Source organism: Cervus elaphus, chromosome X, assembly GCF_910594005.1.
Source record: "Cervus elaphus chromosome X, mCerEla1.1, whole genome shotgun sequence".
NCBI classification, from domain to species: Eukaryota; Metazoa; Chordata; class Mammalia; order Artiodactyla; family Cervidae; genus Cervus; species Cervus elaphus.
In genome coordinates this window covers 66,424,688-66,451,425 of record NC_057848.1, presented here as the reverse complement: position 1 = coordinate 66,451,425, position 26,738 = coordinate 66,424,688, and positions in this window count along the sequence as shown.

Below are 26,738 nucleotides of genomic sequence, written 5' to 3'. Positions count from 1 at the left end.
ACTGCTCCAAAGAGGCAGGAGAGGAAGTCAGGCTTCCTGATTGCTTGTTTATCTTCCTTCTTACACTCCCCCAGCTCCTCAGCAATCACCGTGGGGAGTGGTAGCATCTGCTACCTTTGGAGGCCAGAAATCACTGATGGCTGTGGCATTTCTTGTTCATTAGATATTTTCATTTCACAGTTACAATCCTAGGTTCCAAGAGTCCTCGAGTGCTTCCACTCTTTGTTTGGAATGCAGTCCCTATGAAAGGAACAAGCCTGGGCTAGCTTCCTACTAGAGGAGAGTCCGCCCCTTTGTTCCAGCTAAAGCACCAGGCTTCAGGGCTAGCAGAGATCAACAAAGCTGCTTACCTGACCCACATCTGTACCCAGATGCACCTGGGAGCCTAGCCAAGCTCAGAGGAAACAACTAGCTGAGCCAATACGCAGAATCCTGAGCCACTTTTTAAGCCACTTCCTTTTTGGTAACTCCCCATAGTCACAAAATAAAGACCAGACTCTACTGTGAATTAAGAAAATTTCCTGCATCACCCCCCACCCCCGCCAAGATCGAAGTTTCCAGAGGCTCACCTCTCCACTGCCAACACTCTCAGTCACTGCCATATGGTCCAGAGAAGTGAAAAAGTGAAAGTGTTAACAGCTAAGTCTTGTCTGACTCTTGGTGACCCCATGGACTGTAGCCTTCCAGGCTCCTTGGCCCATGGGATTTCCCAGGCAAGAATACTGGAATGTGTTACCATGCCCTCCTCCAGCAGATCTTGCTGACCCAGGCATTGAACCTGTATCTCCTGCATTGCAAGCAGGTTCTTTGCCACTGAGCCACCAGAGAATCCCAGAGACCAAGGTAAATCTACTGAATCTAAAGCACTGGGCATCAGCTAAGATTTTAAAGAGGTCTTGAGCCATATCCCAGTCTTCCTGAAACAAACTTCAGAAGTGGGACCAAAGAAGCTTTTATTTTCTCATTTAACTCCACGGGGGGGATTCTGATGAGACTAATTGTCATATTCCAGTTTGAGAATAAGAGCTTCACAGGTGGCAGAGAAGTAAACAATCTGCCTGCCAATGCAGGAGACACAGAGACTTGGGCTCAATCCTTGGGTCAGGAAGATCCCCTGGAGAAAGAAATGGTAACTCACTTCAGTATTCTTGCTGGGGAAATCCCATGGACAGAGGAGCCTGGTGGGCTACAGTACATGGGGTCCCACAGAGTCGGACATGACTGAGAGCACACACAGACACACACACACACACACACACACACACACACACACACTCACTTTGAAAATAAATGTCTTCATCTCCCACCAGGCTCTTCTCCAAGCACACTGAGTCCTCCTATGTCTTTGATCATGATGTTTTACTCCTAGAATGTCCTGTCCATGCTTCCCCACCTGGTGAGCTTGGGTCTTTGCTCTCTGTTGCTTCTTCTGGATCCCTCAAACCATGTTGAGTTAATTAATTCCTCATCTCTGTCGTCATGGTATTATGTGCCTCTGAGGAGTATAGCAGTCATCACATTTTCTTAAAAAAAAAAAAAAAAAGCCTGTTTACACATCTGACTTCCTTCATGACTGCCATTTTCAGGGGCAAGAATCTTGATCTTAACTGTTCTTTATAACTCCAGAGCCTTCTGAGCTCCTGCTAGGCATTCAATAACTGTTAAAATGAATTGGCACTTTGTCCCTAAAGGTTTTCTTTAAGTTATAGTTCATTATTTTACTTGAAAAGTTGTGAATTTCCCAGAATGTAAGTGTGAATTATTTTTGGATTATCTTCTAGTTAAAAAAAATGAGACAAAACTATACTTTATGCAGTTCTTCCCCTCTATGTAATACACAGGTAATTGAGGTCAGAATGAGATATTTTCATAATATTAAAAAGTCTTTTATCTCTCTGTTCTGTATGCCTTATTCAGTTGTCTGAGATTTCCATCGCATTATTGATATATTTTAGCTTCAGAACCATGTTCTCCCCTTAATTAGAATTTTTAGAAAATTATTAAAAGTAAGTTTATATTTCATGCTATCTCCAAGTTGCCACAATGTAAAAGTCTCAAATAGAACCCATTTTTAAGTTTTGAAATGTTATTACATTTTCATTATATGGTCTATGTATAATTACTGTAAACCAAATTTATCACTTTCAACTTAACAAGAAATTTATTTCCTAAGTGTCAAATGATATACAACTGTGCCAAATCATTGTGGAATATGTTTGCTGCAAACACTACTCCACCAGTCTTTCAGGCTGCCTGTCACTGGAAATTAATTTATGTAATGATATGTCTCTATCTAAATAATTTATACCATGTATAATAAGTTGATCTATTTCTTGTATTAATGGAATGGTTGATGGCAAAATATTTTAAGTGAAAATAGTAAAAAAGATGCATATTGTTTACATTCAATAGCTCACTGAAGGAGGTCTTGTTGAGTTTCTTGTAGTTTGCTTTAGATTCATCAAAGCAGTCGTTGATGGGCTTTGTTTCTAATTTTACTTTATTAGCATCAGGAGATCTGCATACTCTTTTTTTTTTACTCTTTTTTAAAAATAATTTTAATTCTTTCTTTCTTTCTTTCTTTTTGACCATGCTAGTTCCTCACTGTTGCATGGGCTTTTCTCTAGTTGAGGCAAATGGGTGGCTACTTTCTAGTTGTGGTGCATGGCCTTCTCATCACAGCGGCTTCTGTTGTTGTGGAGCACAGGCCCTAGGGTGCGAGGGCTTCAGTAGTTATGGCATGTGGCCTCTGTAGTTGCAGTTCCTAGGCTCTAGAGAACAGGCTCAATATTTGTGCACACGGGCTTAGTTGCTTCGCAGCATGAGTGATCTTCCCAGGCAAGGAGTTGAATCCATGTCTCCTGCACTGACAGGTGGATTCTTTACCATTGAGTAACCAGGGAAGTCCCTGCTCACACTTAAAGGTTGCTACGAGCAATGGGGACTAGAAAGTAAGGATATTCTACATTTTGAGGAAGATCAACAATGTATTTTTCTCAACTCTGGCTTTCTGAGAAGCAAGTCATCTGTTTTCCAAATACAGGGAAATGGCTAGAATCTAGAAATAATAACCTTAAATGTCGTGTTCAGTTAGAGTCTAATTACTCTATCTTGAAATACTACATTCACAAATGAGCTCCTGTTGGTTGAATACCAGCAGCAGTGTCCGTCTTACTACTCAACCCATAATGTGCTACACAGTAATTGAGGCCAAGGTCCAATGTGGCTCATCTGGTAAAGAATCCTCCTGCAACGTGGGAGACCTGGGTTTGATCCCTCGGTTGGGAAGATCCCCTGGAGAAGGGAACAGCTACCCCGCTCCAGTATTCAGGCCTGGAGAATTCCATGGACCACAGTCCATGAGGTCACAAAGAGTCAGACAGGACTGAGTGACTTTCACTTTCACTTTCCAATGTGTCCTGTGTGGTGTGGTGTGACCCTACAGAGCTTCAAGGAAGATTCTGCTACCTCAGTTATTATTCTGGCCACAGATATTTTGATCAGTATATGCCTAAGGCTCGTTCATGTAACGTCTGCATGAGCACACAGTATTCCAAGACAACTTTTCTCATCAGTGTTAAAAAATGCTTACTAAACATTTGCTTACTCATGGCATTGGCAGCATGATGGAAAGTTTTTGAATTGCTTACACTGGAAAAAATCTTTGTAACTTAAAGTTTTGTTAGGATAGTCATTAAACAGGTCAAATATTTGCCAGTGAAAAGAACTTTCTCTCTACCACATAAGTAGCTGTGATGTGGCTCTGGGAGGCTTAGGGGTTATGTGAGTCAAATGTGATGATGTGGCAAAAGAGACCCTCTGGAGTTTTTGGTTTTGTCTCTTTTCCTGTAAAGGTCATACTCTTCCTAGAGTGCAGAGAAAGGAAACTAACTCCTAAAGAAGTTTTAAGATTAATTGCCTCAGGGGGAAATAAACACCTGTTTTGAAGTATAATTTTTCCAGCTTTATTGAGATGTACCTACTATTATATAAGTTTAAGGTCTATAGCATGATAATTTGATATGTGTATATATTGTGAAACGATTACCACAATAAGGGTGGTTACCACACCTACTACTTGATGTGAAGAGTGAAAGTCACTCAGTCATGTTCAACCTTCTTTGTGGTCAAACTCTCACATCTGTACATGACTACTGGAAAAACCATAGCTTTGACTATAAAACAATCATTGCTGAGATTAATTTCATGGAGCTATTTTCCCAAATTTTCTTCTAGGAGTTTTCTGTTTCAGGTCTTACATGTAAGTCTTTCATTTATTTTAGTTAATTTTGGTGAGTAGTGTAAAAGTGAGGTCCAGTTTCTTTTTCTTTTTCTTTTTTTTTGCATGTGAATATTCAGTTTTCCATGCACCATGTAGAGAAAACACTATCATTTCCCTGTTGAGTATTATTAACATCCTTGTCAAATACTAGTTGACCATCCATGTGTGGATTTATTTCTGAGTCCCCATTCTGTTGTATTGGACTATGTATTTGTTATTATGCCAATAGCATATTGTTTTGATTACTATATATCTTTTGATGAAAGAATTTAATCCATTTACATTTAAAGTGATTTTTTATAGGTAGGGGCTTAAAATTGCTCCTTTCCTAATTGTTGTCTTTTTTTTCATTTATTTTTATTAGTTGGAGGCTAATTACTTTACAATATTGTAACAGTTTTTGCCATACATTGACATGAATTAGTCATGAATTTACATGTGTTCCCCATCCCGATCCCCCCTCCTGCCTCCCTCCCCATCCCATCCCTCTGGGTCATCCCAGTGCTCCAGCCCTGAGCACTTGTCTCATGCATCCAACCTGGGCTGGTGATCTGTTTCACCCTTGATAATATACTTGTTCCAATGCTGTTCTCTCAGAACATCCCACCCTCACCTTCTCCCGCAGAGTCCAAAAGTCTGTTCTGTACATCTGTGTCTCTTTTTCTGTTTTGCATATAGGGTTATCATTACCATCTTTTAAAATTCCATATATATGCATTAGTATACTGTATTGGTCTTCATCTTTCTGGCTTACTTCACTCTGTATAAAGGGCTCCAGTTTCATCCATCTCATTAGAACTGATTCAAATGAATTCTTTTTAATGGCTGAGTAATATTCCATGGTGTATATGTACCATGGCTTCCTTATCCATTCATCTGCTGATGGGCATCTAGGTTGCTTCCATGTCCTGGCTATTATAAACAGTGCTGCGATGAATATTGGGGTGCACGTGTCTCTTTCAGATCTGGTTTCCTCAGTGTGTATGCCCAGAAGTGGGATTGCTGGGTCATATGGCAGTTCTATTTCCAGGTTTTTAAGAAATCTCCACACTGTTCTCCATAGTGGCTGTACTAGTTTGCATTCCCACCAACAGTGTAAGAGGGTTCCTTTTTCTCCACACCCTCTCCAGCATTTATTGCTTGTAGACTTTTGGATAGCAGCCATCCTGACTGGCGTGTAATGGTACCTCATTATGGTTTTGATTTGCATTTCTCTAATAATGAGTGATGTTGAGCATCTTTTCATGTGTTTGTTAGCCATCTGTATGTCTTCTTTGGAGAAATGTCTGTTTAGTTCTTTGGCCCATTTTTTGATTGGGTCATTTATTTTTCTGGAATTGAGCTGCAGGAGTTGCTTGTATATTTTTGAGATTAATCCTTTGTCTGTTTCTTCATTTGCTATTATTTTCTCCCAATCTGAGGGCGTCTTTTCACCTTGCTTATAGTTTCCTTTGTAGTGCAAAAGCTTTTAAGCTTCATTAGGTCGCATTTGTTTATTTTTGTTTTTATTTCCAATATTCTGGGAGGTGGGTCATAGAGGATCCTGCTGTGATTTATGTCGGAGAGTGTTTTGTCTATGTTCTCCTCTAGGAGTTTTATAGTTTCTGGTCTTCCATTTAGATCTTTAATCCATTTTGAGTTTATTTTTGTGTATGGTGTTAGAAAGTGTTCTAGTTTCATTCTTTTACAAGTGGTTGACCAGTTTTCCCAGCACCACTTGTTAAAGAGGTTGTCTTTTTTCCACTGTATATCCTTGCCTCCTTTGTCGAAGATAAGGTGTCCATAGGTTCATGGATTTATCTCTGGGCTTTCTATTCTGTTCCATTGATCTATATTTCTGTCTTTGTGCCAGTCCCATACTGTCTTGATGACTGTGGCTTTGTAGTAGAGCCTGAAGTCAGGCAGGTTGATTCTCCCAGTTCCATTCTTCTTTCTCAAGATTGCTTTGGCTACTCGAAGTTTTTTGTATTTCCATACAAATTGTGAAATCATTTGTTGTCTTTTTTGTACATCCTGCTTTTTTTTCCCTTTCTTGCTCTTTTCCTTTAGTATTTAATGACTTTGTGTTTTTCATTTACTTCTTTATTGTTAACTTTTATGTTAAAATTCTTAAGATATAATTCTGAAAGTTTAGTTGCGGGTCAAAGTGTATGCAAGCTTTAAGTAATATGAATAGTAAATTGACTATTGAGGGTATAACCCTCAATAAGGGTTATACCAATTTAATCCCCACTAGCATATCTTGTGTTTGTCAGTTTCTTTAGTATTTCCCAAACTGGTATGTTAAAACATCTTTTGTTTTATATGGCAGCCTACAGAATTATTACAGACCTCTTCCTCTTAAATAAGAGGAAGGCCCTTAAATAGGCCTCGCTCTGTTTAGAAGTATGGAAACAAATACTTGGACTGGTGTTCTATTATTTAAGGCTTCTTCACTGTCTTCACTGTGAACAGTTTAAAGTCTTGATTCTAAGGGCAATATCTCATTGCACTGATATTCCTATTATTTTAAACCTGAAATGGATATGACTCTTTAAAGCCTTATTTTCTGGGTCAAGGAATTTTGGAAAATTTTGTTGTCTTTACACTTACTTGTTATTAAAAGTAAATAATTATGTATATATTTGCTTCAATAAACGATAGACATACTTCAGATTTGATCTTTACTGCAACTTTTATTACTTCTTGTTATTTATTTACCATTTATTTACTACATAGTGCTTATAACATCTGAAGATCTACATGACTCAATAATATAATACATTAAGCCCATAATGTCATGGTAACTCTATTGAAATTTTGCTAACAAAACAGTAATCCAAATGCAAACTTTGGATTACAAAATATCCTACACAAGCCAGGATTAAAAAGTAAAATAAATTTTACAATAAGGAGAGGGGATTTATAAATATTTTTTGTCCTTGATCTTTTTTAGTTGATCATTGACCTGTTGATCATTTTTCTATTGGGGTTCTACGTATTCTCTGGATGATATTACTTAGTGTGAAATCTGGATTGAACTCCAGCCCGTAGTCTAAAAGACAAACTGAGGACACGTCTGGCCAAATTACAATTCTCAAGAATAAAGCATGCCAAAGCCATTTGGCTAGAAACCATGCTTTATACCAGGACTGGTGAGGGAAGGAGAAAAAACCAGATAGTGATTGGAATAAGATCAAGACATGAACTGGCAGAGAACAGGAGCCAGATGAGGAAATACAATTTTAAATCCATTCAAGGTCTCTAAAACTGAAGAAATGAAAGAAATGCTGTGTGTTGACAATGTTATTTCCTTGTAGATAATTGTCTTAACCTTAAAAGAAATTCCACTCCTAGTGGAGAGGAAGTACAGTTGACACACAATTCTATGACTTAGAAATGATTTATAAAAAGCCATATGAAAATATTTCAAACTAAAGGAATCTAAACTCTGCTGTAACCTCAAAGCTTGTGACTATATCCATTTCTTTCTATCCTCAGCTCTCAGAAACGTACCTGATACATAGTGGGTATTCAGGAATTTTTTGGATGAATGGCAACCTTGTTTATTCCAATTAATGGCTCAAGGTTATAGAATAGAAATGGCAGATACGTACTGTAGCAACCTCTAAAAATGCTCTGTACTTCTAATGTATCATTTCTATATTCTACTGTTAAAAATTATGTTGGCAATTAGAAATTCCTAAGAATGTGTGCCTATGAAATATTCATGAATGTCTCCAGTCTTCTTAAGCAAAACAGTCATGACAAGGACATGCAACTCTGCACTTGCTACAGCATGTATTTGCTTGGGTAAAATGACACAAAAAACAATGACACTCTTTAAATAAGCATTTTTATCCAGTATCTAAACTTAGTATTATTATGAGAGCTTGCTTAAATATACCTGTGAAATAAAGTCAATTTTGGGGAGCTGGTCATTAGTAACTATAATTTAACAATACCTAAATCTGGGACTTCTGTAGTGGCTCAGACAATAAAGGATCCACCTGCAATGTGGGAGACCTGGGTTCAGTCCTTGGGTTGGGAATATGCTGTGGAGAAGGGACTGGCTACCCACTTCAGTACTCTTGCCTAGAGAACCTGATGGACAGAGGAGCCTGGTGGGCTACATTCCATAGGGTCGCAAAGAGTTGGGTACAACTGAGCAACTAACACTTTCAAACCTGGGGGTAAATGTGTAGGAAAGAGAGAATCATACATGAATTCTAAAACAAAAAGGACATTTCTTCTAAATCCCTCATGCATATAATAATTAGAGCTGATGAAGTAACAAATCTTAGGTTTTAAACATGGTAGTTAGTTAAACTGCCATATGGAGTATTCATTTAACCTTGACTTCTTGAAACTTTATTCTGGAACCAGGGTCAGTACATCTAAATTGAGCCTGGTGTTTTGCAGAAATGTTTTCCATAAAAGCATTCATGCCCAAACCCCTGATTTGTTTGTTCAAATTCATCCCCATCCTTGGAAGAACAAATGAGTGCATATATTACTGAGGATGGAGAAGCTATGAGATTTTCATATGCCAAACTAATATAGTTATAAAAAATATAATTTTGTTTTCTCAATGTTTAGGGTTAAAATGTTTTTTACATAAGTATGGAATTGGATACACACATACATTCTTATATGCCCACATGGAAGCATACCTTCTTTGGGGAGCAGTATATCATTCTAATGACTCAAGTACATGGTATAACTTTTGAAGGTCAAGTTTCATTCTAATATCATTCTTGAAATCTGCCTCAGAATGGGATTTTTAATGTTTACAATGACATGTATGATATTCAAATAATGAGAAACCACAGCCACATAAGAACAATTAAAACCCCCAAAGGCAAAGTTAAAATGAATACCATTAGAGGTCACGACTAAGTAATGAGAGCTTGTTAATGATCTCATTCATTGACCTTGAGTTGTAGTCAAGTTCTTAAAAAGGCTCATTTCAAAAATTTATAATTTCTAGTTAAGTTCTCATTATCTCACTAGTAGTGATAAAATATTTAGAGGATAGAAGGTTGTTTGCAAATTGGATTATGCTGATATCCAGTGTTATAAAACAATTAATAGTAGTATTCAAAGGAATATGCTTTTTGGTTGGTACTTATAAAATGAAACTTAAATTATGTGTCATCCTTACCAAAGTCAAAAACAAACAAAAATTATATTACTGCACATATGAGGGTGAGCGTTTGGTCATTTATTTTGGGAAACAATCTGAACACTCAACTTTGTCTTTGTTCAAATTCACTTTTTAAAAATATAATTGGAGTGGACAAGCCAGAAGTTGTTTTATGAAAATACAACAGTAAAAATAAATATGTATATAAAAGCTCCCAGTCTTAAGAGTTAGATTTTAAATAAGGATATTTATCAAACATTCTAAACTTTTTCCCGTTTATAATTCCCTTCTATTTTAAAGCTGAATGACAAGTATTGATGTATAATAACAAAAATATTAAAAGAATAATGGGATCTGGTATTTATTGGGTGCACACATTGTGCAAAATGCCAGACCGGATGGATCCCAGGCTAAAATCAAGATTGTCTGGAGAAATATCAACAACCTCAGATATGCAGGTGACAGCACTCCAATGGAAGAAAGTGAAGAGGAACTAAATTAGAGCCTCTTGATAAGGGTGAAAGAAAAGAGTGAAAATGCTGACTTAACACTCAATATTCAGAAAGCTAAGATCCTGGCATCCAGTCCCATTACTTCATGGCAAATAGATGGGGAAACAGTGACAGATTTTATTTTCTTGGGCTCCAAAATCACTGTGGATGGTGACTGCAGCCACAAAATTAAAATATGCTTCTTAGAAGGAAAGCTACAACAAACCTAGACGGTGTATTAAATATAGAGACATCACTTTGCTGACAAAGGTCCATATAGTCAAAATTTGTCTCATACGGATGGGAGAGTTGGACCATAAAGAAGGCTGAGCACCGAAGTATTGATGTTTTTGAACTGTGGTGCTGGAGAAGACTCTTGAAAGTCTGTTGGACTGCAAGGAGATCAAACCAGTCAATCCTAAAGGAAATCAGCCCTGAATATTCTTTGGAAGCACTGATGCTGAAGTTCCAATATTTTTCCCACCTGATGTGAAGAGACAACTCATTGAAAAAGTCTCTGATGTTGGGAAAGATTGAAGACAAAAGAAGAACAGGGCAGCAGATGATAAAATGGTTAGATAGCATCACTGACTCAATGGACATAAATTTTAGCAAACTCCATGAGATAGTGGAGGACAGAGGAGCCTGGCATGCTTTAATCCATGGGATCACAAACAGTCAAATATGACTTAGCAGATGAGCAACAACAACTCTTCAGGGTTCTGTGGAAATTACTTGTGATGATTTTTACATGTTACAACATGGCTTTAAGACAGGTGACACAACATGACTGTACAATATATTTATAGTTGGAAAAACTGAGGTTTCAGGGCTTGGAAGTAACTTGATCAAGGGCACATAGGAATTGTTAAGTTGAAATTTAAAGTTGAGTTGGCCTGATTTGAAACCCTTGAGAGAATACAAAGTGTCTGATATTCTTATTAGTCTTTCTACATATATCTCCTATCCAAAACATGTTTTAAAAGGTCACCTTGGCAAGTTTTATTAACAGCAATAATTAGGAGGAATATCTTAAGTGCTTACCATGTGTCACCCATTTATTCTGATCACTTCACTTGCATTACTTTTGGTAAGTCTCTCAGTTTTGTAGTGGGGAAACTGAGCCCCAAGAGGATTATGATATCTCAAGGTCATGCCTCTAGTTTCTGATTCAGCTATGATCCAGACTCAAAACTATAAGATTCCAGAGCCTGAACTCTTAAAACCTATAATCTACTATGAACCCCATATTGACATGTTAAGGACAAGGTCACATTTATTCTTTGTTAGAGGAGGGCAAGTACATTTCCACTAAGTTCAAGTGGAGAGGGGATGTCCAGTGAGAGAACTTAAAAGTGTCTATGTTGGAAAATGAGAAATTAATTCTAAAAGAAGGAAACCATTCAGTTGTAGGATCCCCCATATGTGAATGTAGAATTATGAAACATTAATTTGGGGATTAGGGAAGGTGATCATAAGACTTGGTTTGCCCAGGAAAGTTCCAATTTTTATCTATCATCCCAGTGTACTTATTAAAAATAGTTCACACTTTACCTCTCAAAATTGCCTCAGTTTGGACAATAAATTATGTGTCAACCTAGGATGATGAGACCCAGTGTTTAGTTGTGGATATGCCCAGAGAAAGGGCAAATGACTTTGGCCAAGCCACTTTGTGGATCTTACATTTCTCATGTGTAAAATGAAGTTGTATGTGACAACAGAAGATTACCATGTTATTTTTCATCTAGAATATTTCAACTAGTACTGATATTTTGTGAATTTGACAGTAACCCCTAGGCTTTGCATCTTATTCTATAAAATCACTTCAAATGTCTTACCAACATGCTAATGTTCTCGAGGCCCATTCTGAGAGGAGATGATTCTGTAAGGCTGGCTAAGGCCCATAGTCCATCTTAATGAATCACTGTGTTGCTTCAATGCTTCAATTATACATGCTGTCCTGAACTATACACTCTCTGAGACCAGGGAATGTATCTGACTCAACATTGTAAATATAGTCTAGTTGCTTTATTATCTGTTGAGTGACTGAATGAAGGTTAATAGTTACTACATGAAAAAAAAAATAGTTACTACATGATAACAACCAAAGCAACACTGAGTTGCAGCTAATCTTGAAATATAAATGTTACATGTCATGTGTGAGGCGGATTCATGGCTTTGCACACCATCATGAGTATTGTTTATATAAGCAAGAAAAATAGACATTTGCAAAGCCTATTTTTTTTCCCCAATCAGGCACTTAATAACAGGGATTATCAAGCTCTGTGAAACCTTGGCAATAAAAGTTACACAGACTTTTAAGCCCTTACAGCACTGGGTGCAGGATTAGGAGGAGATAAAGGGAAGTGCTTTAGTTTCCATCCTTGCAGCGTCAGGGCTTTCCTTGGGTTTGGAGTCAAGAAAGTCTGTCCTGTGTGTTTATTACCAAAGACTGTATGTGGCAACTGTGAAAATGCAGGGCTTGCAAGTGTTGGATATAAAGAATGTTCTGCAGAGTATGACAGTGTCTGTATGATAGTCAGTTGGAGAAATTATAAATATTAAATTTATGTTCCACATAAAAATATTGGGCAATAGGTATTTGATAAATATATGAACACTATAGAGAATAGCAAGGGGTTTGGAGTCAGGCAGATCTGTATTCAAATTGCAGCTTTGCTAAATGTGAGCTTTATAATTAGATCTTTCTTCTTGTAATACTGTTTTAACTTCTGTTCTCTCATTTGTCAAATGGGCATATGAATACCTCTGTCATAGAAATATTGGAATAAATTTAGATAAAATGTGTTCTAGTATCTAGTATGTTGTTGTAGTAGCAGTAGTAATAGTAGTAACCATAATAATAATAATGTCAGCAAGAATTTATTGAGCATTTACTATATCTCATATATTTTTCTAAGAGAGTCACATATACTACCTACATTAAAACTCAGAGTGGTCCTACAAGGTGTGTATTATTGTTACTATTCCCATTTTGCTTCCCTGGTGGCTCAGTGGTAAAGAATTCACCTGCCAAGCAGAAGACTTGGGTTCGATCTCTGGGTCAGGAAGATCCCCTGGAGAAGGAAATGGCAACCCAGTCCAGTATTGTTGCCTGGGAAATCTTATGGACAGAGGAGCCTGGCAGGCTACAGTCTATGGGGTCGCAAAGAGTCGGACATGACTGGGCAACTAAACAACACCATCCCTGTTTTGCAAAAATAAAGATTGGATGTACAGAGAAGGTAATTAGTCAAAATCAAAAGGCTAATCAATGACAGAGGCAGGAATAAACCCTCAGCAGGCATACTCCAGAATCTAAGTCCTTATTCTACACTACCTGTTTGTTCATGTTCTCCTGCTGAATAATTGCTCAATGAGTCAATCAAATCCAATGAAATATGGTGAAACTTCAATGTGGTAAGCAATCTCTGTTCACCAATAGCCAGGGTGTCTCTCTGTGGAAGGTTTCTACATGACAACTGTGGTGAACTCAGGAGTGGTCATATGAGTAGTTTTGGCCGGTGGAGTGTGAGTGAGTGCCCCTTCGATGGAGAAGTTTAAAAACAGTACAGGTTTTGCTTAAATCATTGACTCTGTTGTAGTGAGCAGCAGTGCTCAAGATGGTGGTTGAGCCATCAGCCAGGTCCCTGAGTGAGGATACTGCTGTGATACAGAGGATTAGAACTCCATATCCAACCCTTTATTGATAAATTGTGTAAGAAATAAACTTTTGTTGTTTTATGCCATTAAACTTTGAGGGGGTTGCATTTGTTACTGTACTATACCCTAATGTGTCCTGACAGATACATCCAGAAAGGTTGGAAAAGAGTTTTAAAAAATTAGAAATGAGCTGAAGTGTCATAAAGGCTATAAAATTCTAGAGATAGAATGTAATTTCAGAAATGTTAGGTTGGTGCAAAAGTAATCGCAGTTTTGCACTGTTGCACTTTGGCATTTGATATTGGAATGCATTCTAAATAAATGTGCTTATGTTATACATCATTTTAATGTACATTTCTTGCTTTGTTTTTTTGCTAATGACTTATTACTTGTTGTTTATTTTATATTTGCTTTAGACAAGGGAAATTATATTAGACAAAGAGCAAATTTGAGCAATTTTCTTATTTGAATTCAAAATGGGTCGTGAAGCAGCAGAGACAACTTGCAACATCAGCCATGCATTTGGGCCAGGAACAAACATACTGTGCAGTAGTGGTTCAAGAAGTTTTGCAAAGGAGAAAAGAGCCTTAAAGATGAGTGTGTTGGCCAGCCATCTGAAGTTGACAGCAACCAATTGAGAGGATCACAGAAGCTGATCCTCTTACAGCTACATGAAAAGTTGCCAAAGAACTCAACATTGACCATTCTGTCATCGTTCGGCGTTTGAAGCAGAGTGAAAAGGTGAGAAAACTCAAGAAGTAGGTGCCACATGAACTGACCGAAAATCAAAAAAAGTTGTCATTTTGAAATGTCGTCTTATTCTACACAACACCAGTGAACCATTTTTCAATCGGATTGTGATATGCAATGAAAAGTGGATTTTATATGACAACCAGCAATGGCTAGCTCAGTGGTTGAACCAAGAAGAATGTCCAAAGCACTTCCCAAAGCCAAATTTTCACCAAAAAAAGGTCATGGTCACTGTTTGGTGGTCTGTTGCCTGTCTGATCCTCTAGAGGTTTCTGAATCCTGGCAAAACCATTATATCTGAGAAGTATGCTCAGCAAATTGATGAGATGCACTGAAAGCTTCAAGGCCTGCAGCCGGCGCTGGTCAACAGAAAGGGCCCAGTTCTTCTCCACAATAGATAATGCCTGACTGCACATCACACAACCAATGCTTCAAAAGTTGAAAGAATTTGGTGCCAATTTTGCCAGTTTTGCCTTGTCCACCATCTTCACCTGATATCTCGCTAACCAATTACCGCTTCTTCAAGCATCTTAACAACTTTTCGCAGAGAAAGCACTTCCACAGCCAGAAGGACAGAGAAAATGCTCTCCAAGTGTTTATGTAATCCTGAAGCACGGATTTTTAAGCTATAGGAATCAACTTAGTTCTCATTGTCAAAAATGTGTTGATTGTAATGGTTCCTATTTTGAATAATAAAGATGTGTTTGAGCCTAGTTATAATGATTCATGGTCCGAAACCAACATTTGCACCAACCAAACAGGATTTTGGTGAAGAGTCCATGATGAAATGACATGTCCACTGTATCCCTATGCTTGTGATCTATGCTGTGTTATTCTTTGAGGGATAATAGGACCAGTGCCATACAGGACAACAGTTTTCTTCTACTTGGTTTTTATTTTGACAGTAGCATTTTAATAATTATATTTGTGAGCCCATACTGGTACCTTAAAAGCATGCTTCAGAAAAGAACCGCAGACATACCCTGCATTATTGCACTTTGCAAATATTGCAGGTTTGTGGCAATCCTGCTTTGCCAAAAGATGGTTAGCATTTTTGATAGCAATAAAGTATTTTTATTTATTTTCTGCAATGCCCACATTCCATCCCTGGGTTGGGATGATCCCCTGGAGGAGGGCATAGCAACCCCCTCCAGTACTCTTGCCTGGGGAATTCCATGGACAGAGGAGCCTTGCAGGCTACATACAGTCCATGGGGTCACAAAGAGTTGCAACCCAACCTTGAAACTATCACACACAAAGTATTTTTATATTAGGGTATGTACACTGTTTATTTAGATGTAAATCTCAGTTGACTACAGTATAGTGTAAACATAGCTTTTATGTGCACTGGGAAACGGACAAATTCATGTGACTCGCTTTATTAGAGTGGTTTGGAATGGAAGTCGCAGTGTCTCTGAGTTATGCCTGTATAGGTTTAAAAATGAGCTCCCCCAGACCTCTCAAACCTGTGATTCTCGGGTCCAAGTAATGTAGCAGCCGAGTCAAACTATCAAGGTATTATTGATATGAAAGCTTTTTGGCTTTGCAGAAGTTAAGATAGGGACCTAATTTCAGTCCTATAACACCCACACAACAAAACATTTGAGGGCCGTCTGATTTTCTATCTCATCGCCATTCTTTTTTAAAACCATTAAAGTCTAACTTACTAATGAATTGAAGTGCTAACTTTAGACTTCATTCTTCTTACTAATAGTGGATTTACTAAAACTTAACAACTAAGACTATGAGCTTCTTGAGGTTAGGGACTATCCTATACATATACTATCCTATATATATAGTGTTAGAAGCTCAGTCGTGTCCGACTCTTTGCAACCCCATGGACTGTAGAATCCGGGTCTTCTGCATTGCAGGCAGATTCTTTATCATTTGAGCTACAGGGAAGTTATATATATATATATATGTGTGTGTGTGTGTGTGTGTGAACATAAGGCTAGTATTCTTTCAGTGAATGTTTACTGAATACCTGAAAATAACTGTTCAGTAGATTAGCACTGGGAAATGACAGTAAAAGAGAAGAGAGAATAAAAATTCTTACCCTCATAGGTAGTACCAGTTATTTTCAGTGGTAGTGGCAGGTAATAATCCTGTTGTTTAATAAATGTATAATTATGAATAGATGTAAGTTATTTATAGGAAACAAGCAAGATTTCACAAGAGCATATGATGATTGAGAAAAACGGAACACCACACCTGGTACATTATAGTTAATAGTTGTTGCAAGATTTTAACTTTTCCATAATTTTCACATGCTTTTCTTTCTTGAATTCTGGGGTTCTGTTACTTACGTGGGTTATCTTTTTTTCCCCCCGCACCCTACTTATAGCTTTATAAAAATGACTTTACTGAGGTATCATTAATGTAATCATAGTAATTTATAGTATACACTCTGAATTTTGACATATATATATACACATAATCATGAAATGTTCACCACAATCAAGATAACCAATATTTGTGTTACCTAAGGTTTTTTTTTTCAATTGAAGGATACTTGCTTTACAGAATTTTGTTGTTTTCTGTCAAACCTCAACATGAATCAGCCATAGGTATACATGTATCCCCTCCCTCTTGAACCTCCCTCCCATCTCCCTCCCCATCCCACCCCTCTAGGTTGATACAGAGCCCCTGTTTCAGTTTCCAGATCCATACAGCAAATTCCTGTTGGCTATCTATTTTACATATGGTAATGTAAGTTTCCATGTTACTCTCCATATATTTCACCCTCTCCTCCCCTCTCCCTATGTCCATAGTTTTATTCTCTATGTCTGTTTCTCCACTGCTGCCCTGTAAATACATTCTTCAGTACCACTTTTCTAGATTCCGTATATGTGTGTTAGAATACAATATTTATCTTTCTCTTTCTGACTCACTCCACTTCCTATAATAGGTTCTAGGTTAATCCACCTCATCAGAACTGACTCAAATGCATTCAGGTTCTTTTTTATGGCTGAATAATATTCCATTGTGTATATGTACCACAACTTTTTTATCCACTCATCGGATGATGAACATCTAGGTTGCTTCCATGTTCTAGCTATTGTAAATAGTGTTGCAATGAACAGTGGGATAAATGTGTCTTTTTCAATTTTGGTTTCCTCAGGGTATATGCCTGGGAGTGGGATTGCTGGGTCATATGGTGGTTTTATTCCTAGTTTTTTAAGGAATCTCCATACCATCTGCCATAGTGGCTGTATCAATTTACATTCCCATCAACAGTGCAAGAGTGTTCCCTTTTCTCCACACACTCCAGCATTTATTGTTTGTAGACTTTTTGATGATGGCCATTCTGACTGGTATGATAATAACTCATTGTAGTTTTGATTTACATTTCTCTAATAATGCACAATGTTTAGCATTTTTTCATGTGTTTGTTAGCCATCTGTATGTCTTCTTTGGAGAAATGTCTGTTTTGGTCGTTTTACCACTTTTTGATTGGGTTGTTTGTTTTTCTGGCATTGAGTTGTATGAGCTGCTTCTATGGTTTGGAAATTAATCCTTTGCACTTGTTTCATTTGCTATTATTTTCTCCCATTCTGAGGGTTGTCTTTCCACCTTGCTTATAATTTCCTTTGATGCACAAAATCTTTTAAGTTTAATCAGGTCCCACTTGTTTACTTTTGTTTTTATTTCCATTACTCTAGGAGGTGGGTCATAGAAAATCTTGCTTTGATTTATGTCAATCTATGTCATTGAGTGTTCTGCCTATGTTTTCCTCTAAGAGTTTTATAGTTTCTGGTCTTACATTTAGGTCGTTAATCCATTTTGAGTTTATCTTTGTGTATGGTGTTAGGAAGTGTTCTAAATTCATTCATTTACATGTAGCTGTCCAGTTTTCCCAGCATCATTTATTGAAGAAGCTTTCTTTGCCCCATTGCATATTCTTGCCTCCTTTGTCAAAAATAAAGTACCCATATGTGCATGGGTTTACTTCTGGGCTTTCTAGCTTGTTCCATTGGTCTATATTTCTGTTTTTGTGCCAGTACCATACTATCTTGATGATTATAGCTTTGTAGTATAATCTGAAGCCACGAAGGTTGATTCCTTCAGTTCCATTCTTCTTTCTCAAGACTGCTTTGGCTATTCGAGGTCTTTTATGTTTCCATATGAATTGTGAAATTTTTTGTTCTAGTTCTGTGAAAAATGTCATTGGTAGTTTGATAGGGATTGCACTGAATCTGTAGTTGCATTTGGTTGTATAGTCATTTTCACAACATTAATTCTTCCTATGCAGGGAACATGGAACATCTCTCCATATGTTTTTATCATCTTTGATATCTTTCATTAGCATCTTATAATTTTTGGTGTACAGTTCTTTTGTCTCCTTAGGTAAGTTTATTCCTAGATATTTAATTCTTTTTGTTGCAATGGTGAATGGGATTGATTCCTTAATTGCTCTTTCTGATTTTTCATTGTTAGTATATAGAAATGCAAGTGATTTCTGTGTATTGATTTTGTATCCTGCAACTTTGCTAAATTCACTGATTAGCTCTAGTAATTTTCTGATACTGTCTTTAGGGTCTTCTATGTACAGTATCATGTCATCTGTAAACAGAGCTTTACTTCTTTTCTGATTTGGATTCCTTTTATTTCTTTTTCTTCTCTGATTGCTGTAGCTAGGACTTCCAGAACAATGTTGAATAATAGTGTGGAAAGTGGGCACCCTTGTCTTCTTCCTGATCTTAGGGGGAATGCTTTCAGTTTTTCACCATTGAGAATAATGTTTGCTGTAGGTTTATCATGTATGACCTTTACTATGTTGAGGTAGGTTTCTTCTATGCAGTATTTTTATTTTAAACATGTATATTGTATTACATTTTCAACAACTTGATTGTCCGACTTAATATTTTTCAGGCATATTTGTGTTCATAAACACACTTATGTACATATATCTACACATATCCATTTGTATATGCTTGTATATTTGTGTACATATGTATATATGAGACAGATATATATTAACATTTTAACTGCTGTATAATTAACTTAAAATGTATGCAACTGTTTACCAAATACTTAAGGCCACTGTATTTCTTTAAGTATTTTTTGTTAATGTAAACAGTAGGGCAATAAACATCCTCCTACATACTTTCTTGTGTACTACTATAAGAAATTGGGTCATGGGTTAAGAACGTTTTCTAATTTAATAGATACCACCAAATCCCTCTTTAAAATATAAAACCCAGGACAGTATGAATTTTATCATTTCCCTACACCCTTGACAACATACCATTATGATCCCATCAGTTATCAAAGAGCCATCACACTGGAAGCAAAATATAGTATGTGTGAAATAGTATATCACTGTTGTTTGTCATTTCCATGTCTGTGAGTTATATGAATAATTGCAAGCCCACATCCTTTACTCTTTTCTCTATTGAGCTGATTGTCTTTTTCTCTGTGATTTGTAGATATTTTTGTAACATTTTTGAGTCATTGCATTTCCTAGGATGTACGATTGTCATTTCCAAGGCTGTTGCTTTTCTAACTTTGTTACGGTCTTGATTTTCATAAATAAATATGATTATATCAGACTTAAATTTCCTCAGTATTTCCTTTATGCTTTTTGCATTTTTTGATCCTATCAAAAAACCCTTATATTTTCTTTCATTATTTAAAGTTTGTTTTCAGTTTCTTTAATCCATTTGGATTGGATTTCTAATTGGTGGAAAGCCAACTGTTGCAAAAGCACTAGTTGAATAATCCATTCTTACTCTACTGGTTTGTAGTAAGAGAAATAATGAAAATAATGGTCACAATAGATAAGATATTGATAACCTTTATGTAGCTTTAATACACACCAGGCACTCTTTCAAATGTTTTATATGTGTATTAACAGTAATCCATGAGGTGGATAGTACTGTTTTCTCCATTATGTAGTTGAATAAATTAAGGCACAGAAGATACATAGCACAAAACTTCTTAGTTAGTAAGTGGCAGTGCTGATATTAAAAACAGTTTCTCCACATCCTTTACAGAGCTTGTTACCTTTTGTATTTTTGTCAATAGCCATTCTGTCAGGCATGAGGTGATATTTCATTGTGGTTTTGATTTGCATTTCTCTGATGGTTCATGATATAGAATATCTTTTCACATTCCTGTTGGTCATTTGTGTGTCTTCTTTAGAAAAATATGTATGCAGATCCTTGTCCATTTTTTAAGCTGATTATTTTTTCACTCTTGAGTTGCATGAATTCCTTATATATTAACTTCTTATCAAATATGATTTGTAACTATTTTCACCCATTCCTTAGGTTGTCTTTTCGTTTGCCAATTTTTTTTTCTTCTACTATGCAGAAGCTTTTTAGTTTTATGTAGTCTCATTTATTTTCACTTTTTTTTGCCTAACCCTCAGCCCCAATGTTAACCATGATCCTGACTTTTGTGATAATTATTTCCCTGCTTATCTTGACACTGTATTTTCATACATTCCTAAGATATAATTTAATATAGTAATTCTATGTGTTAAGTCCTTCCTTAAACATTTCCTTTTTTGTGAGATCAATATGTTAATACTTGTACCTGTAGTTAAGTCACTTGTATATCTAATAATTTCAATTTTGCAAATATGTCACAGTTTATCCATATTATGGTTTTTGGAGTTGTTTCCAAATTGGGGTGAATATAAACAATGTGGCTATAACTCAACCATAAGTATATTTGATTGCATATGTGTGGGAGTTTTTCAGAAGTTAATACTTTGATTTCTACTTTGCATTTTCCTAAACATTGAGAATTAGATTTTCACATTGCAAACACATGAAACTTTGTCACAATTTTAATTGGGATGGTGTCAAATTTTCACATAATTTGGGAGATAGTTTTTATACACTTGAGTCTTCTAATCCAGGAATATAGTGTAACTCTCTTTTATTTTGCTTGTCTTTAATATGTTGAAGTAAAATTTATAATTTCCCTAGAGTTTTATACATATTTTGTTGGATTTATTCCTAGGTATTTCATATTTTTTATGCCTTTAAAAATTTAACTTTTAAAGTGTTATTCTAACCATCCATGGCTACAATGCAAAAATAGATTTTTCTAAATTTTAGCATCCACTCAATTTTCTGTATGTACCTGTTAAATGTATACTAATATATCAGATAGTTTTGACTTTCCTATGTAGGCAATAGTACCATTTATGAGTATTGAGTGAATAAATATTAAAAATTCAATAAATATTTAATTGGTATTAAAATACCAAATTCTTGGTATTTTACTTTCTAATTCTTATTTGTTGACTGTAGTGTCTAAGAACTCTAATAAGACAATGGTAAATAGAATTATGGCAGGCATTCTTGTTCTGCTCTTGATCTCCAAGGGAAAGCTTTCAACATTTTACCACTGAATATATTTGCTTTAATGTTTTTATAGATACCTTTGCCATACTAAGGAAGTTCTCTTTTAATGTTTATAGAAATTTTTGTCATATTAAGGCAATTCACTTTCAGTACTAGGTTAAATGTTTTGTTTTTAAATACAGATGGGCTAAAATTGATCAATTTTTCTATGTGTTTGAGATAATCATGTATTTCTATTTTGATTTATTTAGTGTTTAGTTATTGGAGAAGGAAATGGCAACCCACTCTGGTATTCTTGCCTGGAGAATTCCAGGGACGGAGGAGACTGGTGGGCTGCCGTCTATGGGGTCGCAGAGTCAGACACGACTGAAGCGACTTAGCAGCAGCAGCAGCAGCAGTGTTAAGTTATAGCAAACAACATTAATTATCTAATGTCAAACAGAACTTGCGTGCCTGGCATTAACCCAACCAGGTCTTGACACATTTTATGTATTATTGGAATTGGTTGACTTCATTTTAGAGTTTTTTAGATTGAAGATCATGAGTGTGAGTAGCCTATACTTGTACTTCTTAAATGTCATTGTTGAAGTTTGGTTTCAAGCTTTTCTTAGGCACATAACATGAGCAAAAGAAAATACTGTTTTGTGGTTCTTATTTCTCTTGCCTGTTGCATATTTTTTTAATCTCCTTACCAAAATTGATACATGACAAAATAGACAATTAAAAATGTTTCCTACAGATGACTCTGGTCCAGAAGGCATGATTGTATAAGTCTATCAAATATATGGAAGAAATAACACCATTTTGCATGAACACTTTCACAAAATAGAGAATGTTTTCTAATTTGTTTTAGTAAACAAATTAGTACAGCCAGTGTAGTCTTAATAGCAAAACATGAAATATCATAGGAAAAGAATTCTTTATATCATTGATGAATATAGATGCAAGAATATTTAACAAAATACTAATAAATCAGATTGAATAATATAAAGAGTCATAATACATTATGATCATCTGAGATTTGTCTCAGGAATGTAAGATTAGTTTAACCTATGAGACTTGATCAGCATTAATTCACCATATTAACAGAGTAAATCAGAAAAATAACATGGTCAGAGCAACAGATGTGGAAAAAAAATTGACATCTAAAATCCTTTCTTGAAAAATAAAAAATATATAAACTAGAGGGAATTTTTTGCAACTTGATAGGGGATATCTATAAAATTCTTAAATAGCATTCTTAAGGAATACCCTTACAACTTCTATTCAGCATTATACTGGAGGTGTTGGCTCAAATACTAGGGAAATAATAAAATGAAAGCTGTAACTGTTGGGTAAAAAAATTAAATCTGTTGATATTCACAGACAATATGATTATATTTATTGAAAGGTCAAAATAGTAGATCTAACACTTGAACTGTGCAAGACTTCAGGACAAACTTGAACAAAAAGTAATTTTATTTCCTTTTGTTCACAATTGATAACTGGAAATGATATCTTAAAATATAATATAGAATAGCATGAAATCCCCAAAATCTTAGGAATAAATCTGACAGAAATTATGTGTAAGGCCTCTACCTTAGACCTACAAAACATTGAACAGAAAAATAACTTATAAATGCATATGCTATGTTCATAGACTAGAGACTAATTACTTTTTAGCAAAAGAAAGTTTCATTGGAGATAGGTATTAATGAGATAAATGAGGCTTTCTTTTCTACTTCTTAAAATATTTTGTTGAAGTACAGTTGATTTAAATTGTTGTTAGTTTCAGGTGTACAGCAGAGTGATTCAATTATACATGTGTGTATTCTTTTTCAGATTCTTTTCCATTATGGCTTATAACAAGATATTAAATAGAGACTAGTTACTTTTAACTTGTCAATCTCACCAAATTGAACTATACATTCATTACAATTATAGTCCAGACCCCAGTACTTTACGTAGAAATTGTCAAGTTTACACTAAAGCTTATATGTGAAGTAGAAAATCTAGACTAGATAAAACAGTCCTGGGAAATTACAAATTGGAGGAATTATACTACTTGATTTTAAGACTTAGTACACATTTATGGTAGTTACAGCAGCAGCAGTAGCAGTAGTAATGTATTGACATAAGGAATAGATGATAAATATTAATAGATCAGTGAAATGGAAAGAGTCCAGAAACAGACCCTCATGTATGGTCAAATCCTTTCTAACAAAGGTACCTATACAATTCATAAGTGAGAGGAAAATAAATACAAAGAATGATGCAAGAACAATTGAATATAAAGAAGAAAAAGTCATTCAGACCCCATACCATACAGAAACATTGAAATTATTTGCAAACATTTACAAAGGTGAGAGTTATATCAATAAAAGTCCTAGAAGAAAGCTTTAGGGGAGGATAACTAACTAACTTTGCTATCTTGGACAAGAAAATATTGTTTACAAAACCAAAAAAGAGGAATAATAATGGAGGAATAACATGATTAGCTGAACCTAGCAAAACTTATGTTAATCAAAGATACCACTTAGAAATTGAAAAGGCATGTAAAAGACTGGGGTAAAATGATATCAATATATGTCCTAAAAGGTATTCATATCAGAAATATATAAAAAAAATCTCATACAAACATGTATCAAGAATATGTAGAAAGCATACAAATAAGTAACAAGAGGAAGGATAAGATTGGGCTCAGAGTAAGATGTGAAGATGTGATGCAAGTAAGGGACTGAGAACCCAAGGATGTGGGTGGCCTCTGGAAATTGGAAAAGGTAAGGAAAGGAATTCTCTTTCCTCAGGAGGAATTTAGTCTACTGACAGCTTGATTTTAGCCCTCTTAAGACTCATTTCAAACTTTCCCACCTCCAACTGTAAGATAATAAATTTGTGTTGTTCAAGACACTAAGTTTGTGTTAGAATTTGCCAGGACTAGGCTTACCAAACATTATTTTTTTTTCTTCCTTGACAAAGAAACATGAAAGAAAGCTTTAGTTCCTCAGTTGTGTCAGACTCTTTATGACTCCATGGGCTGTAATCTGCCATGTTCCCCTGTCCATGGAGTTCTCCAGGCAAGATTGCTGAAGTAGGTTGCCATTTCCTTCTTCAGGGGATCTTCCCAACCCAGGGATTGAAACCAGGTCTCCTGTATTTCAGGCAGATTCTTTACCATTTGAGCCACCAGGGAAGCCTTTTCTTTCTTGAAGTTTGCCCAAAGATAATCTTGTTCAGAGAAATGAAAATTGAAACATGAGTGAGGTTGACTGTATTTTCACATTTATGAATGCTTAAGCTTCCCAGGACTTATTTCCTGTTTACATTGATTAATAACCATGTACATTTGCTCTATAATTCTGGTGGGCAGAATTCCCTAATGAATCCCAGGGGGCTAAAATCAAAACTGTCATAAGGACTTCATTCTTTCTTGATTTCCTATGAGATCTGTCTCCTGGCTTTTCCTTGCTTTAGAAGCTGTCCTCATTCTTTGGCTCGATAGCCCCTTCCATCTTCAAAACTAGCAATGGCTGGTTGAGTCTCTTGCTACCATTTAGAGAAATGGTACCAGAAGGTTCTCCTGTTTTGCCTTTGGTAAAGCATCTGCCTACAATGCGGGAGACCCGGGTTCGATCCCTGGGTCGGGAAGATCCCCTGGAGAAGGAAATGGCAACCCACCCTAGCACTCTTGCCTGGAAAATGCCATGGACTGAGGATCCTGGTAGGCTACAGTTCATTTGGTCACAAAGAGTCGGAAACGACTGAGCTACTTCACTCACTCACTTCTGACTGCCTTTGGCTACAATAATTGTCCAGATAATCCAGGACAGTCTCCCCATCTCAGTGTCAATTGATCAGCAACCTTAATTTTGTCTATAACTTTAATCCTCATTTATGTCATAAACAAACAATACAGGTTCTGAGCATTAGGATGTGGACATTTGCCTACTATACAGCTGTCCTTGATGTTTTATACCAGATATATATTCAGATGGCTGGGGAAGTAACAGGGTATATTTAAAAGATCATTGGTATCAGATGGCCCTGGAGTTTTCTGGTTACTAGCTGTAATACTTGGATATGTCACTTAAATTCTTGTCACCACAGTTTACCTAGCTAAACAAGAGTATGATGATCACACCTACCTTTTTACAAAGGTGATTATAAGGATAGAATGTCATAGTGAAGTTAATAATGAAATAGTAATAACCATTCATTGAATTTTCACTATTCAAGATACAGAATGGGTTCCAAACAAATGTTGATGACTTAAGTTGTGATTCAAAGCTCTCACAGAGTGCAATGGTGGTTTCTGGCCGCTCAAGTAATTGAGTTTCATCTGGTTTTGGCTCTGTCAGATTGGTAGTGTATTTCCATGCTCATTTGTGACTGCAGTTCCCAAATATCTACTGCCATTTCAGCAAGTGTGCATGCTTTGCATACATCTTATTCTGCTCCATCTTATTTTAGAAGTGAATGGCAGTGGGACTCTGTTCTACGCTCATTGAGTGTGCCTTATTCTTGAGGACTCACACTACAACATACTGGGTTTGCATACTAGTTAAGGGAGCAGTCATACTGATATACCAAGTTAGTTCGAATTAATACTGTATTTTGCAAAAAGAAGATCCAAGGCACAAGAAACTAAGATGTAAATTGGAGTGTCCAGTCAGAGATCTCATACTTTGCCGACTGGCTTGCGGTCCTTGAAAAGGTTCATGTAAGGAAATGTGGCTGCCTGAAGGGGCACAGTTGCTTTTTCTGTAACTTCTATTGTAGCACTAGATTATTCGATTCACTCTGCTTCACTGTCCAATGTGTGAATTTATTTGCAGTTGGGATGTGAAAGGTGCTGTCAGCCCCGTTGCTGACAGGAAATCTGGTGAATACCTGCCTTGTGTCTCTGCACTGTCGGATCTGAAGTTGACTGAGTGCTGGAATGGCCCACACTTGGCCGCTTTTTCCCCCGTGTCCTCCATCAGACCTGACTGGCATAATTAGATGGTGCTTTCTCTTCAGACTGATCACCCTTACTCTTGCCTTTAGTATTGTTTACTCTCTATTTCCTTTGAACAAAATAATGAATTCCATTTCCTTTTAGTCATATTCTGTTTGATCCACTTATCTCT